The 16,674-nt window shown below is 32.3% G+C and overlaps 1 long non-coding RNA gene across 1 annotated transcript in view; it reads right to left on the bottom strand.

Annotated features, from left to right (window-relative positions):
- Positions 1–14,178, bottom strand: part of LOC139088890 (uncharacterized) — a 39,196-nt gene extending 25,018 nt beyond the window's left edge. Inside the window, exon 1 of the long non-coding RNA XR_011544262.1 lies at positions 13,779–14,178. This is a non-coding gene — a long non-coding RNA (uncharacterized lncRNA). The remainder of the gene's footprint in view (positions 1–13,778) is intronic.
- Between the last annotated feature and the right edge of the window lie 2,496 nt (positions 14,179–16,674).

The raw sequence follows: 16,674 nt of genomic DNA, 5'->3' as shown, positions 1-16,674 counted from the left end.
ACACTATCTAGTCCCATAAATCTACCTCATTACTCCCAATTCTACGCTTTTTAATTAGTCTGACTCTATATCCATTAAAAATAGGCAATCCAACAGAACATTTCTATAATCCACTTTAACAGCATCTTAAAGCAGCCAGTCAATTCACATTTATAACTCCAATAAAAATTTATCTAACTCTTCCTCAATTCCGCTATATTCTAAATATAATTTCAAAAACTCACATCCTGATACTAAAAAGCATTCCGTTACTCTCCACAAAAAGCGACATCACCAGTTCCCATAAAAACGATAATATTATAAATATATATGCACAGAATTGACATGAGAACGACATTGGAAGGCATTCAACAAGCATTACATCTCATTCTTAAGTGTATTGAATTTTGGGGATAATCATCATATTGCTCAACAAATTGTTGAATTGTGAGTGACGCATAAAAGGCAGTCAGTTAGGCGTCGTCAACAAGAAGCTTTTCGTCAATTGTTCGTGACAATTGCATTATTTATAGTCAAAAAAGAAAAGATTTTCTCATGTCTCAAGAATTTCACGGTTTTATGCTCATTATTGTTCATAGAACTCTGCCATGATGATGATGATGTTCCTCATGAAAAACGAGATAATGAACTTGTATACCCGTAAAAAGCCAGTGACTTTAATTGAATTTTTCGCAAAAAAAAAAATCTCTTTTTTTTGGCTGTTTTTTGTCGCTTTTTACAGTTAAGCTCTAAATATTTTTGTTATTTTAATTTCTATAGCATCAAGCATATCAAAAAGGTAACAAGAAACATGAAGATTCTCTTAATTTGATGAACAGGAAAGCAATTTTTATTCATTTTGCTAATGTAAATGCGGATCATTAAGTTGCGGAAAGAATAGAGTTAAAAAAGATACATAAATATAAAATGAAGTGAGGAAGAAATTTTAATGAAGAATCTTCTCAGCGCCTTCTTTCTAATTTAAATGGGGGGAAAAATAGAGACAAGAAATGCTTAAAAGAGGAACGATTATTTTTATTTGGAGTAGATGGAAGTCCGATAACAATTAATTATTGGAATTTATATTAGGTTGGAGGTTTTTTTTTTGCGATGAATAAAGCAGGAACTGTAGAAATGGCAAGAACTGTTAACTCAGGCCAGTGTGACTCTGACGTAAAGGCAAGATTCAGTTATTCTATTTGTTGATTCAAGATTTTACTAAATACGGTCCTATGATCCTGTAGACAATGAGCTAAACTCTCCTATATGAGCGTATTCATGAGTATACTCAATCAATATAATTAAGCATGCTTAATTTTGTAAGCATACTCATGAGCCTGCTCCTTATCTGTTCGGGTGTCAGAGTAATATTGACCTGATGCAACAGTTTCTGACTTTACTACTGTGTGTCCCTTTCAGGTATTTTAATCAAGTTTTGCTGTACAGATACTAGAATTTGACAAGCAACAACTAATAGCAACTGATAGAGCTTGAGATATAGCCAGCTTCAAGTGTCATCTAATGGAAGTTATACATCACAATTGATCTATAAGACCAGCTAAGTAAGTAGAGTTCAAGAATTAAGATGGTTGTCTTTAGATTAGGCTCTGAGTAATGTTGAAGTATTGTGGAATCTAGAACCTCACTATATCCTAAACGGTGTCGTAACCAAACTCATTGTGCTGTTCTAGTTATGTAGATGAATCTGTCTGTGCAAAAGTGAGACTTAGATGGTCTTGTGGCTAAGTAAATAACCTAAATCTATGAATGATTTTCACTTTTGTGAGAACTTGTGTTTGATTCTCATCAGAAGCCAATCTCTCTAAGTCACTTCATAGAATGATGTTCGATTCCTTGTCATATCAGCAACGATCAATATGTATATCTTGCATTCTCGGTATGACAATAATTCGAGAACGCTAGATATATTGAGTGTTGCTGATATGACAAGGATTAGAACAGCACCCACAACATCAAATACTCTCCATACTCTTCACCAGCTCTGCCCTAACTCAACCAAAAATACTTTCAAACCCTAAATATCCATCAAACTGTTTAAAAAGTCTTAATTTAATTTTTCAACATTCGCAAAAAAATACTTAGAATTTAATTATAAATTTTTTGCAAGCTCTTAAACTTGACGTAATAATCATATTTTGGATGAAAATTTTAATTACTACTCAAAAGTTTCCATTAGACTGTTGATTCTGTCTGTTGTTTCTGACATTTGAGTTTAATTGTTGAGTCAAAATTCATAAATTCTTGCTGCGAATTTCTCATGAAGAGGATCTTGAATTGATGTGCAGTTTTTGGTTTGTAATGGTGTGTAATTAAGATATGATTGAAGAGACACAGAATTTTTGGTAAGGAATGTGAAGGTCAGGGGGATGGTAGAGGGTATTGATTGAGGTATTCAGGAGCATAAAGGCTAGTAAACGTTCGCGCTTTAAAGAGAGGCAGTTTAGGGTCAGCATGGAATAAGAAGCCATCTAAGGAAGAGTTAACAAGAAGCCAGGGCCTCCCTTAGATGACTCCTGGCTCCAAACTGTCTTTATCTATAGAGAAAAGGTTTAGAGACATCCAAATGAACCACAATTGATCTGTCCGCTAAGCGCAGCAACTCGAAGAGCACAAAGTGTTCTCTATGGCACCACTGCGTCGTCGTATTAACGCCATGACTGGGTCATGATCTAAAGTGGCATTGACGGCTGATTTCGATCAATTTTTACGGCAAAATAAGCAATTCTCCGCATTGTGCCGCAAAAATAATCCACATTCAACCCAAAGTTACAAAGTGCTACAAAGCTACAAACTGGGAAGCCCCATAACAATGTGAACAAAAGTCAAACAATGAGAACAAAAGCACAAAATTTTAATCAAATATTGCATCATGATTCATTTCATCGTTTTTCTGATTAAATTGGAAATGCCAAGTTTATTAATATTTTAAATTTATTATTAATTTCATTGCGTCTCTGATGCTTCTTCTTATTCTACCCCGGAGTGTCGATTTACCACAAAATGTCATGATGAGTGCTACACATTGAGTATCTATGCATGTGCAATCAGCTACAGAAATTGTTTTTTTATTCATTAATCTTCCAGCAGAAATTCCGACCATTTTTTGTGCTTCTTAATTCATAAATTGAGATTTTTTTGTATTTTTAATTTCACATTTTCGCAAAAAAAAAACAAACAAGCTAAACATTCAGCCTCCGCCACTTTAAAACACTTCGTAAGCCACATTTTAATTTTAAATGAAATCGATACATCCACTTCCAAAAAATTATTATTATATCTCTCACTGTGTGCATTAACGTGGTATGAAAAATTGATCACCGCAAGCTACAACAAAACTTTAAATCAGAGTTGCAAAGCAGGCACCTGTCACAGGCAAAAACTGTACAAATTCTTGGTAATTTATATGGTTTTGTATGAAAAACCTTACAAATTACCTGTCGCAGGAAAAAACCTTACAAATTATTGGTAATTTGTAAGGTTTTTCTTACAAAACCATATAAATTATCAAGAATTTGTACGATTTTTGCCTGTCACCTGTGCCTGTTTTCCAACTCTGCTTTAAATTGCCTTCTTTCGTCAGCATCCCAAAAAACAGAAAGAGGTGTTTTTAAAAAGACAAATAATAGACATACTGGATTATTTATAAATAATTGAAGGTCGAAATGTTCTCATAATCTCATCTCATTCATCTTGTTGCTGTTCATTTGTACAGTAACATATTTTATTGAGAGCACCAGATCCTTCAAATTAAATAAAAATGCCGAAACATGCAAGAATGCCGTACAATCTACTAACTATGGCTATTAAATAAAATAAAAACTTGAATTTCATTCATCGGTGCGACTTTCGATCAGGTTGACTTGATTACTGTCGATGATGTCGTCAAGTTAGCGGGAGTAATTAAATTGTAATCAAGTGGGTTTATTTGTTTTTTTGTTGTTGTTGTTGCTGTGAGGAGAACGGATGGAATTAAATACCGATATGGGTACTATTTAGGCTAATCTGTGAGTTTGTTGTGAGTGGATTGAAAGTGTTTTGAATTGAGATTTGATGGAAGTGATTTAGGTTAGATTGAAGTGATTGCTGTTTGGTGGATTTAGATTTGAGTCTTGTTAGTATGTCAAAGGGATAACTAGAAGATTGTTCAAAGGTTCGAATCCTTGTGTAAAAGGGAAAAACATGAACAAAACTCCGTCATGGCTTGTTGAAGGCCTGTGGAAGCTTCATTCAATTGCTTCGCTTAAAGAAGTGCTGATTTGAAAGGCAAATGTCAGATTCTGATGCTGACTTAATTGCAAGTGTGATCGTTCTCATGATAGCCTTAAATCAACCTCTGGCGTCCAACTTGTGTACTGGGATACGCACGTTAAAGTACAAACTAAGAGCATCTCTAAGTTGCCTTATCTGAAGCATTATAGCTTGATTTACAGCCTCATTATCAGGCTAGGGATGGTAAAGTCTACAACAAACCATTCCCAAAATCAACATCCACAAAAAAAGCAGCATATGTAAGGTAAAAACTCCATTGCCGCCTTCAAAATTCAATACAATTGCTCTAAATATCAACCAGCCTCCAAAGTACGAATCCCAAAAAATTCATCAAAAATCCCAATTTCTCTACACCAACTCCAACACATTTCTAAGCATTCAACAGCCCACAAACCCCAATAAGCACCCATCTCTTGCAAATCTATGAATATTCAATGAGGAAATCACTTCCAAAAATCCACAACTCAAAACTCATTCATTCAATTTAGTTATTTTTTGAAAAAAATCAAAAATTCATTTTCACAAATTAAAATTTAAATTAGAAAGAAGAAGAATTTTGATCAGCGAAGCTCAATCGGCCTGTCTTAAATAAATTTCAAGGTCATTAATTAAAAAAAATAGAAAAAAAAGAATCGATTTCGTAAAAAATGAAATAACGGAGAAATTCCTGCTTGTAGGTGCTGGAAATGAATTTTCAATATTTATGTAGTTATTGCTACTGCTGCTCTTCTGCTTTTTTTTAACAATAAAAAAAAATTTGTAATTAAAAATTCTTCAAGCGATGAATAATTAATGATATAAAACATGAATTGTACAGTTTTTTTGCTACATACATAATATGTAGCTTCTTGTCTGATTTTTGTTGTTTTTAAAAGAATTTTCTCAATAAAGATCATTTTGTGTATTAGGTAGGTATATAAAAATATATATTATATGCTATGCTAAGCATTAGAGTCAATAAATTGTTTTAATTACTTGGAAAGATGGGATAGGTTCGGGTGGTTTTGAGGTTTAGATGGGGTAGAATACATGGAATTGTTCGGTCAAAATCGGTTGCACTGATATTGCTTTTTTTTGAATTTGGTCATCTCGAAATTCGGTCTTCTTGGAAATTTAAGGTTCAATTTGAAATTTTAATAAATTGTGTCAGCTTAGAAATTTAAAAATTTGAAAATTGTGATTTTAAAATAAGTAATATTGAAAAACTTGTCTACTCGGATATTTGGTCTACTCGGAAATTGGGTCTTCTCTGAAATTTAGAATTCAAGAATTTGTTTATTTTAAAGTTGGCACAACTGAAAAATTTTAATAATTTTTGTCATATCAGTCTTCGCAGAAATTAGATCATCCCAAAAAATTATTCTTCTCAGAAACTTGATCTTTTCAAAAATTTAATCATGTTCAAAAATTTTTGTTTTTACAGAAAATTCTGAAATCTCAAAATTTTCTGGCAGTTTGGAAATTTGGCTTTCAAAAAAATAAAAATTTGTCATCTGGGAAACTTTCTGTCATCCCGGAAATTTAATCATGTTTTAAATATTTATTAATCTCAAAAATTGTGATAAGTTGGAAAATTTGAATGAATAATTTTAAACATTATGTAATGTCGGAAATTTTAAATATCTCAAAAACTTGGTAATCTTGAAAATTTGGTCACCTCGGAAATTTAGTCATCTCGGAAATTTTTATATTTATTTAATTTTTAACCTTAACAATTTCGATGTTTTTTTTCGGAATTTGATTGTAAATTTCCACTTGAATAATTCTATGTATTGATATTGATATTCTCAGAAGAATTTAGTCTTCTTGGAAGTCTTTTAGCTCAGTTGTTTAAAAATCAGTCTATATGCATCTCTCTACCCTACCCCACATTTACTTCCACACATTTAAATTCATCCATATTTTTTTCATTTAAAAATTTTTACTACAAAGACATAAAAAAAATTAATCGAGCAATAACAATAAAGCTCAAGAAGAAGTTTATGCTGTGTTTTACTGCTGAGTGTAGATGTGCCTAATGACCCACAAATTTGTAAATAAGTAAAACGCGCAGTTCGGGATGGTCAATTGATAATTGATTTCCACTTCAATAGTCATTGCTGACTTACAGTTAAAAAGTAACAAAATAAAGAAATTCTAAAAATATTCAAAATTGGTCACATTAATTGCTCCACTCAGTCTCAACATCCAAATTAAGCACATCTCGCTATAATCACGATTTTTGTGTTTTAGAATCTCTTTTCAGTTTGAATCTCATCTCAGATTTTATGAAGTATTGAGGCATTCGAAATATAGAAATTAAAGAGATTGAAGGAAAAAAATTATAAACAGTTAAACTTGCGTACACAGTACACGATGGATGAACAAAACAAAATATATAAAGATACATAAAAATTCCAAGTCCATCAAGATTTTTTTGAAATAAATGAAAAAAGTTTCTTAATTTGACTCGCAATAAAGTAAGTTGGTGGACAGCTGTGGGGGAATTTTCGGGTTTTTATGGTTTTGATTCTGATGGCGCATTGTCTGCTCGGCAAACGATTGCTTGGCAAACGATTGTCTGCTCGGCAAACGATTGTCTGCTCGGCAAACGATTTTGCTCGGCAAACGATTCAAACGATTGTCTGCTCGGCAAACGATTGTCAGCTCGGCAAACGATTGTCAGCTCGGCAAACGATTGTCTGCTCGGCAAACGATTGTCTGCTCGGCAAACGATTGTCTGCTCGGCAAACGATTGTCTGCTCGGCAAACGATTGTCTGCTCGGCAAACGATTGTCTGCTCGGCAAACGATTGTCTGCTCGGCAAACGATTGTCAGCTCGGCAAACGATTGTCTGCTCGGCAAACGATTGTCTGCTCGGCAAACGATTGTCTGCTCGGCAAATGATTGTCTGCTCGGCAAAAGAATTGTCTGCTCGGCAAAAGAATTGTCTGCTCGGCAAAAGAATTGTCTGCTCGGCAAAAGAATTGTCTGCTCGGCAAAAGAATTGTCTGCTCGGCAAAATTTTGTCATCTCAGAGTTTTTTCTTCCAATTTCCATCCCCTCAGTCTCATCACTTCATCATCCTCATCCTCACAAAAACAAATCACGTCATTTATTCATTTTTATCGTCTCCAAAATTAACCACAAAAAGAACAACTTATTTACACAAAGACATAAGATCATTTCCATTTTTTCTGAATGTCAAATGCGCGTGGACGTTGAACAGAATATATTCTGCAAGTGAGTCCATCAAAAAGTATATAAAATACAAAAAAAGTTTCCGGTTTAACTGTGTTTAAATGTCATTAATATTCATACGAGCAAATAGAAACAAGTTCAGGCTCGTTCTCGATACATTAATGCATTAATAGACACACAGACAGAACAGCACCAAGCATCAAGCTGTGAATATGAAACGCTTTCTATTCCGAATAATTATGTAATTTTCATATTATGTGTGTATCATCATCGTCAATTCTATCTTGATCCATTGAATAATGTGCTTCATATTCAATCCGCTTGGCAATTGACACTATGGAAAAAAAAATATGAAATTTTCGTTTCATGTCAGCAAATCAATGTCAATGAACGAGCACAAAAAAAAAAGAAAATTTATACTTTTTTTCAGCTTCTGACTTATTTTAATGTCCACGAAAAGCTTGAATGCGCCCATTCAAATGCAATATTTTTAAAAATAAACAAAATGTAATAAAAAAAAGAAAATAAGGTTGGGGAATTTAGTGAGAGAATATAATGAGTAGTCGATGAAATGCAGCACAAAATGGCAATTGCAACAGATCGCTGTTTTTTTAACATTTCATTTTCATTACATGACATGTATAGCATTAGAGTACAATAGAAATGAAAATTTTACTCTCTTTTTTGTTGCTGTGCCTTTTGTGCTGACTATTTTCACTCTAACGATCGCTATTGCAAGCTGAGATTTAACAATGTTGAGACTTTTTTTTGTTTGTGAATAAATGATGCTTTTTTGTAGGGTATGCGTGTGGATTATGGTGTATCATTATGGGAATTATAGTGTACTGGATGTGGACTTTTGAGAATCTAATTTTTGGGGTTTTGACGCATTTTGTTGAATCATTGGGAAAGAGAAGTAAACTTTAGAGTCTGTTTTAGTTTGCTGGGTGACTAAGGCAGTTCTAGGCATTAACTGAGATAAGCCATGGATTACAACTGATCTGTACAGCCAAAGAAGTTAGTAAAGTACCCGGTAAAGTACATTTTGTTGACTCTTGTAATTGAAATTATGAACAATTATTGATTGGGGATGGAGTAGGTTGGTGGACTAATTAGTCTGGAGCTTTGGAAACCGAGAGATTTCATAATGATCTTTTAGGGTTCAAATCCCAAAAAATCTTGAAATCTCAAAAAAAAAAAATTGAGAAAATAGTCCAAAAAAATTGAAGGATGTAGTTTCACACAATAATTTGTCTCAAGCGGGAATCGAACCGCTTACTTTTTGATTGAGAGTCACATGCTCAGACCACTAGGCTATTGAGCTATTTACGGTAAAGTTGACAATTTGTCATAATATATCTGGAAATACTGTGATTTTTTCAGTGCCTATTACTTTTGATATTTTCATCAATCAGTTCATGATCAGTTTGCATTCATGCTCACTTAGTTCCACACCCCTGACAACTCCCATCATCATCACCCCAAACTCCAAATCATCACAAAAAAATTTACTAAATAATCATCACAAATCTTTAAAATAAACACATACTGACTAGGCATCAATTTAGTCAGCTGTTTTAGTCACCTTTCTGACCCGATTTCTCAGTCGGTTCCGGTAACTTTACTATGCTCACTAACATCTACCACGAAATAAATGACCTCACTAACCGTAAAATCTCACTGACTAAGCTTCATGCTGATTTCACAGCAATAAGTTTCAACATCTCATAAGCATCTGCAAAATCATCCAAAAATCTGACGAAACAGCACCAAGAGAATCGCATGAATCTCTTAAAGAGTGAACAAAACAAAAAAGTCAGCATGTCGCATAAAGTCTCTTAATTCCATGTCTGCAATGACATAATCTCATATCTCACATGCCATGACACGGAGATTTTTTATTCAGCTATTTAAATGGAAATGCCCAAGCTATAATTATCATGTACTTAAGTATGAAATTCCTTTAGAAATGCTTGGTATATGGAATGAATTATGCTGCGGATCTGATGTGGGTTTATGATTATTTGCCAAAAAAAAGAGGCAGCATAACATATGAGGAGCTTATAATGCAACAATTACAATAAAACTCCATTAACAATTATTCCGTTGTGTCCAAATACTTTCGCATGTATGCTCTATGCCTGCTTGTTGATTTTTTTCATTGTTACACAGATGAATTTTCATACTTTATGATTATCTCATTCATTTATCCATAATGAGCACATCAAATATGAATAATTCATATTATCTCACTTATGATTTGTTTTATTTCTTTACATGCCTTGCTACTCATATGAATGGATAATGGTAGCAATACTTTATAACCGTTGATTTGCAATTATTACGTTTTTGTGGCTGCATTGTTTGAGCTTGAATGGTTGATATAGCTTTTTTTTGTGAAGTGACTTGGGGGGCTAATGGAGATAAAGCTGACATTTGTTAGGGAAATTTATGGATTTAACAGCTGGCTTTATCGAGTTAGTGTGTCTTTGAGTTGATGTGGTGACATTATTTATGAAGTGTAGAGTTCGTGTGTCTTTTGGGAGTGGAGTGGGGGATAAAGTGCCATAGAGTCTTGTGTATTGATGGAATTCTTGTTGAATTGACAGCTATTGTTCTAATGGGAATCGAACTCATGCTCTATCAAATTGAGAGTTAGGGATATCAAATTTGGTAACTAAACCACTCAACTATAGTGACTTTAATGGATTTTCTGACTCATTCATGTACGCATGATGCTCAAAGGTTTGCGGTGCATCATCATACTTTGACATCTTACACCTAACTATCTCTAACTGCACAGTGTAGTTGGTAGGTTAACACTACGTCGTCGAGTGAACGTCAAGACGTGTAGGTGACCTGATGACTTTGTGATGGCTTATTTTGATCCATTTAAATGGCGAAGAACTCTTGGAAGGAAGCTATCGATAGAGATAGTAATGCACTTGGTATCGGAAATTAGCAAGTGGAAGCCAGCGATAGAGCCAGCTTCATGCGACTCCTGTGTAAGGTCATGGATCACAATTGATCTGTACGTCCAGCGAAGTAAGTAAGTAAGTAAATGACGAAGAATGAAATTTGCTTACATTAATATTACAATATTGTCCTTAAATATGTACTGAAGAGTATGAAACATGGGTTTACACAGGCTAGACAGAGAGTTAAGTGAGAACAGGTCCTTAAAGATGTACGATACAGTGTGAAACAAGAGGTTATACAGCATGGAAAGGTAGGGTTGGTCTACAACGGATTATATTGGATTGCAGTCGAGTTATTGATTTAAAATTCGAGTCTAATTGACTTTTCAATACAAAATCTAAATCAATTTCAAGCTTAACTTAAGCAACTCTTTAAAATTCCAAAACAATCCAATAAATTTCACAAAACTCGAAAGTACTTCCTATATACCCCTCTAAAATATTCAAATTGTTTCAACGACATTGAATAAATTCTCATGATTTCCACAAACTTCCGAACTTAATTCACAGTCCACGGCAACAACACTTAATGTAAACAAAACATCATTATGGGAGATATGCGAGTACGGCATTGTCAATCACATGTTATTCGTCTTCACATTATACACGAATGTTAAGTACTAGCAAATTAAAAAATTTCATAAGTCTCACGATAACAATAACATGACATTGTTAAGCGATCATTGTTGCTTGTTATAATTAATATAGTCAACTGTTGACTCGTGCAGGATGGAGATTGAGATCATTAAAATCCAATTGCACATTTTTTTAAAACTAGAATTACAGTTCAAGCTTAATTTTTGATGTCAATTTTTAAGGTCTGTATCCGTGCGTACAGTACGACTTTTTTATTGTGTCAAGGAATGTAATTTGTGGCGACTTGGAATTTACATTAAAACATTTTTGTTGTTGCTGTATTTTATTGCATTTTAAACAACACATAAGTCGCATTGCAGTCATTGTGTGTTGAGTTATTATGGATGCAATCTATGTATGACGGTGCGACTGCTCTAAATTATTATGCAGATCAGGATTGATTTATGATGTTTTTAAATGTTGCTGCATTTGTCAGACTTCCTTGCATGTATTGGGGGGATATTGTGTCGGAAGTTGTCTGCGAGTGGTGTGGATTGATTTGGGGGAAATTTTGAGGTTAGGTATTGAAAAGATGGAGTTTTGAGTGGAATTTTGGAGAAAAGATTTTTGAGGATTTGAGAGCTTTTTACTGATTTTAGTGAAATTTAGGTATGGACTCTATGGATACCCTGACAAGATGACCCCATCATGGTACCATGTGAGGGCAAGTGAGCATACCCAATGTACATTAAGAACACCCCCCAAATACCCAAAAATACTCAAAATTAATTAAAAAATCAGCTTAAAATCCCCAAAAATCTCTTAAAACTTTCAAAAAACCTAATAAAAATATCAAATAAAGCAAAATTTCCGCACATTTATTAAGAAAAAATGAAAATGATGAAATCTCTTTTTTACTCAATGAACTCTGCGGGAAGTAAACATGAGTCACATTAAAATCTCTGTATTGCTTAGTTTCTTCAAGTAAATAATTGAAGATTTTGATTCATGGTTTACATTTAGAATTGAAATTAAGTATCTAGTGAAATATCGATGAAAATTTTTCTAAGTGAAATAAAATATATGAAAATGAGGAACTCAAGGAAAATGAGGAGATAATTGAGTTATTTTTGGGATTTTTTTGAGGGAAATTATTGTCGATTTTTCTAGAATTTGTAGTGTATTTTGTTGAATTGAGTTTGAAGTTATTGAGGAGAGTGAGATAGTCGTGTGGTTTGCTTTAGGATTAATTAATGAAGTTTGAGTTCAAATCCTAATGAAAACACAAAGAAGTTAGGTTCAAATCCTACAATTCTGGAGTAAAGAAATTTGAGAAGCCCCAACTCTTTTTTTTTTGGAAATTATCATGATTATCTCCATTTTAAGCCATTTTCAATTCGATATTTTTGAACAAAATTCAAATATTTATCGACCGTTACAAGAAAATTCAGCTTAAAATCGAAAAAGCTTATCAATTTATTTCTTTAAGGACATTTCCTCTTCCTAAAATCACTATAAAATCTACAATTAAATCCTCATTAACATACCCCCACCCCATCCATAACTCCCTTCATAACCCTTCAAATCTTTTTCATCATCATTCCTCAACCCAAATTCCTTACATTCATTCTCATCCGATGCAACAACAATAAATAAACATAATCATCATCAACATCATAGTAGAGTCTATTTTTATATTTATAAATAGACATAAAAATGCTGTTGCGGGTGCCAGCAATACGGAACATTAAATGCAAGCAATTTTCATTTTTTTTTTCTTCTTTTCTTCTATTGCAATTTTGCGGAACAAATGTTCTTTTTTTGTTATATTTGAATTAAAATAAATTTCTTTTATTGATTCATAAGCACAGTTATCAATTTTTCTATTGTTGGTTTTCATCACAAGGTTGAGTTTTTTTTGTTTTGTTTTGGAGAAAATAATTATTTTTTTTTTTTGAGGTTATTGAGGGGGTTATTTTGGTGGATTTTTGAATTTTTAGAATTTTTTTAATTTTTTGAATTTTTTGAAATTTTTGAATTTTTTTAAAAATTCTTGAATTTTAAATTTTTTTTAATTTTTTAATTTTTTTTAATTTTTAAATTTTTGAATTTTTAAAACTTTTGCATTTTTGACTTAAATTGCAAAAATTAAGGTAAAAATTAAAAACAATGTTAATTTCAAGTTAATTCAATATAAATTTTAATCGATATTTCCATATAAAATCTGAGTCGACTTCAAATTCTGAGAAATTCAAGGTTCTTAACCAATTCGGGATGCCCTACCCTTCCCTGCTCTACACTACCATTATTTTAGGGTACCCCTCTTACTCTAGCCCTAGAGTAGTTTGGATATAATGAGATTTGATAGCCTAGAGTACCTTGGACAGGGTAGAGTAGAGTAGGGTATCCTGGGTAGGTTAAGAAACCGGCTTCAAGTTAATTCGTAAATTCTAATTTTTGGAATTTTTTTTTGAAATTTTAAACTTAAAATTTACTAAATTACTGAATTGTCATCACAAGTTTATAGCAAATATTAAATATTTTTAAAAATGAATAAATGACGAAAGTTTTAATCTTGATAAAATTTTATTCGGAATTCATTGACTTTGGTGTATCCCCTTTTAAACTTTTTGGTAAAATTATATTTTATTTTTTCACAAAATTCTTATTTTTTTTTTGTTTTCATTAAATTCAAATTAATCCATTCAAATATCCATCAAACTCCTCCGCACTCAACAACCTCACAATAAATAAATATATAAAATATTTCATTACTTGCTCTTCTATTCTGCTTATTTTTCTGATTATCAAACATCAGTTAAGTAAAAAAAATATAAATTTCATGACAACAATTAGCACTGAGCACTTCAAATACATTTATCACTAATTGGAACTGACATCAGAGAGTCAGCTAATGAGGCATATTCTGTATAATTTTTTATACCTTTTTTTTCACTTTTGCCTTGTAAAATATTTCACAAAAAATTTTAAAATCCACAAATTATTATTAATTTTTTATATATTGTTGTGCGATTATTTATTTTTTTAAAATCCAAATGGAAGTACACAAAAAAATGTCAAAAAAAAAATAAATTTATTAAAAAAAAACACAAGATTCTTCAAGTTCCACACGCGAATCAACGAGCAGAAAAAAATAATTAACCGACTATCTCACAACGACCGTAACTCAATGAATGAATGAAAGTTATTTTGTGTATAAGCGAGAATGCGATACGATTGAGAGACATTTTGTGAGAAGAATGAGAGAAAAAGAGACGAACGGTGAGGCTCTGTTTGCATGCAGACATGAGAAACATTTTCATTATTCCTTTGTTTGTTGATATTTTGTTACACAAATACATAAGTTTTTTTTGGAGATTCTCGACGTTATTTTGAGATGTAATGTCGCACTGATCAGTGTTGGATGTTTGTTTATAAGAAAATTGAGAGGAGAGGAATCGGAGGTTGTTGAGAGGGAATTTCTGTGATTTTGAGATGAAAAATAAGTGAAAATTGAATAAAAAATTGGGAAATTTTCATGAGTTTGATGAATTTAAAAGCAGGTAGACAGGATTGCAATTGGAAGTTGGAAATTGGAAGATGCAAATCAGCTTTAGACACCAACTGAGGAAGGCCAAGGATCACAGCTTATCGGAACGGCTTAAGAAGTAATCTAATGATGAATTTGGAGTAGCTAGTTAAGCCGGAAGCATTGTCATCATTATTGCTTGAGCTTCAGCACTTCAAGTGCAATATAACAGCCATTTTGGAGAGAATATAAGCTTTATGCTTTTAAAATTTATAATAAAGTTGAAAAGAATTGTTAAATGTTATAATTTTCATAAAAGTTAAGAGTTCGAATCTCAGTTTTTGAATTGATCATTTTTTTATTTCGAAGAATATTTTTTTTTATTTTAACCCATTTCAAATCCCAAATTTTTCACATGAGAATTGCAAAACATACACCTGTCACAGACAAAAAACCCTACAATTTTCTGATAATTTGTATGGTTTTGTAAGAAAACCATACAAATTATTAACAAATTGTAAGGTTTTTGTCTGTTCCGCAACTCTGTTTCACACAAATTTGCCTCATTCATCCCTATTCTTCCTCTTATCTCCCTTAATTAGATTCTCACTTTCTTCTCTCTGGCAATCAAGTTCATAGCCACTTTCATCATGCACACATAAAAATAATCTACAATGGAGTGTTTGTTCATCTCTACTCGTGTCACTCTTTTCTTTTGTTGACTTTTAATTACTAACGAAACATCGCTTTTTTTTGTGTTTCACAATTGTATACATAACTAGGCTTATACTATATAGTTGGAGATGCAAACAGATTTATTGGGTCATAGAGTTTTTTGTTTTATTTCCTATAATTTTTAATTTAATTTCTCAATTTTAGAGAAAGACTTTTTTTAATTTAATGTCGTGTGATAATTAGCATCTTTTATGCAATGGAATCGATTTTATTGCAAATTGTGCAAGACTGTCAAGAGTTATATAGCTAATTAGATAAGTAATTAAATCTGATTTTAAATTTATTGAAATTCCGCGTATGGTAATTGAAAATATGGGATTGTCTTGTCACCTTTTTGCTATGATTCATGCTTGAATCGATGATTTGTTAATGTTTTGAAATTGTGCTGGTTTTGACCGGGGCAAATTGAGTTGGATTAGATTGGACACATTTGAAAGGTTGCCATCGCTTTCCTACAAAACCATACAAATTATCAAGAATTTGTACGGTTTTTGCCTGTCACAAGCACCTGTTTTGCTACTCTGGTTGTGAAGAGATGGCTATGATAAAGATTCTGTTAGAGCCAGGAGTGGACATCTGATCCAAAAAGTACAAATAAGTATAATTTATCCGTTTTTTATCCGTGACAAGAGCCAGAAGCGCATCCAGAGGGCAAAACCTCATTCGACATACGGTTCATGACAATTTAAAAAACTTTTGGTGACTCATTATTGTGCCGTTGCACACACGTTTCCCACCATTGGATCAGCTACTAACTTGAGTATCTAATGCTCTAAGTAAATTTTTGGGATTCGATTTTAGAAAAGAAAATTAAAAAAAAAAATAAATAAATTCAACAATATAATCAATTATAGTAAGACAAAATTATTTAATGTTCTTTGAGATTCGAACTCATGACTCATCTCAAACTTTATTCATTTCTCAGAATCACTTAATACCATTTCTTACAATCCTTATATATAATAAATTCAAAGCTAATCCTCAAGCCACATGACATTAATTACTCAACACAATTCAAGTACATGAATTATTATTGACGCATTTGACTTGTGTCGATATAATATCCAAGTGTCAATACAATAAACTTTTCAAATTCAATTCCTATTGAAATGAACCTTTTTCTTTATTATTAAATTGCATAATCTGCATTGAATAATGTTAGTTTTTATGTTTATTATTAGACATATCATATTTATGAATCAAGCTCATATTGAATGACATATTCATTAAACTATGTATTGATATCATTGGCTTTCAGCCCTAAAAAAGCCACTTTGATCACTAATATTGATATCTGTTTTGACATTTATGTTCCGACCTGAGTGTGGCCGTCTCAAATTCGAGTTTTTCGACATTAGAATGGCGAAAAATTCGAACTTTTCGAACCCAACTTATTTTAAAATAAAA

This window comes from Chironomus tepperi, unplaced genomic scaffold, assembly GCF_022539635.2.
Source record: "Chironomus tepperi strain 1889 unplaced genomic scaffold, CSIRO-AGI_Ctep_v1 contig_171, whole genome shotgun sequence".
Classification (NCBI taxonomy): Eukaryota; Metazoa; Arthropoda; class Insecta; order Diptera; family Chironomidae; genus Chironomus; species Chironomus tepperi.
Note: the sequence above shows the minus strand (reverse complement) of the source record. Positions and strands in the feature narration are given on the sequence as shown.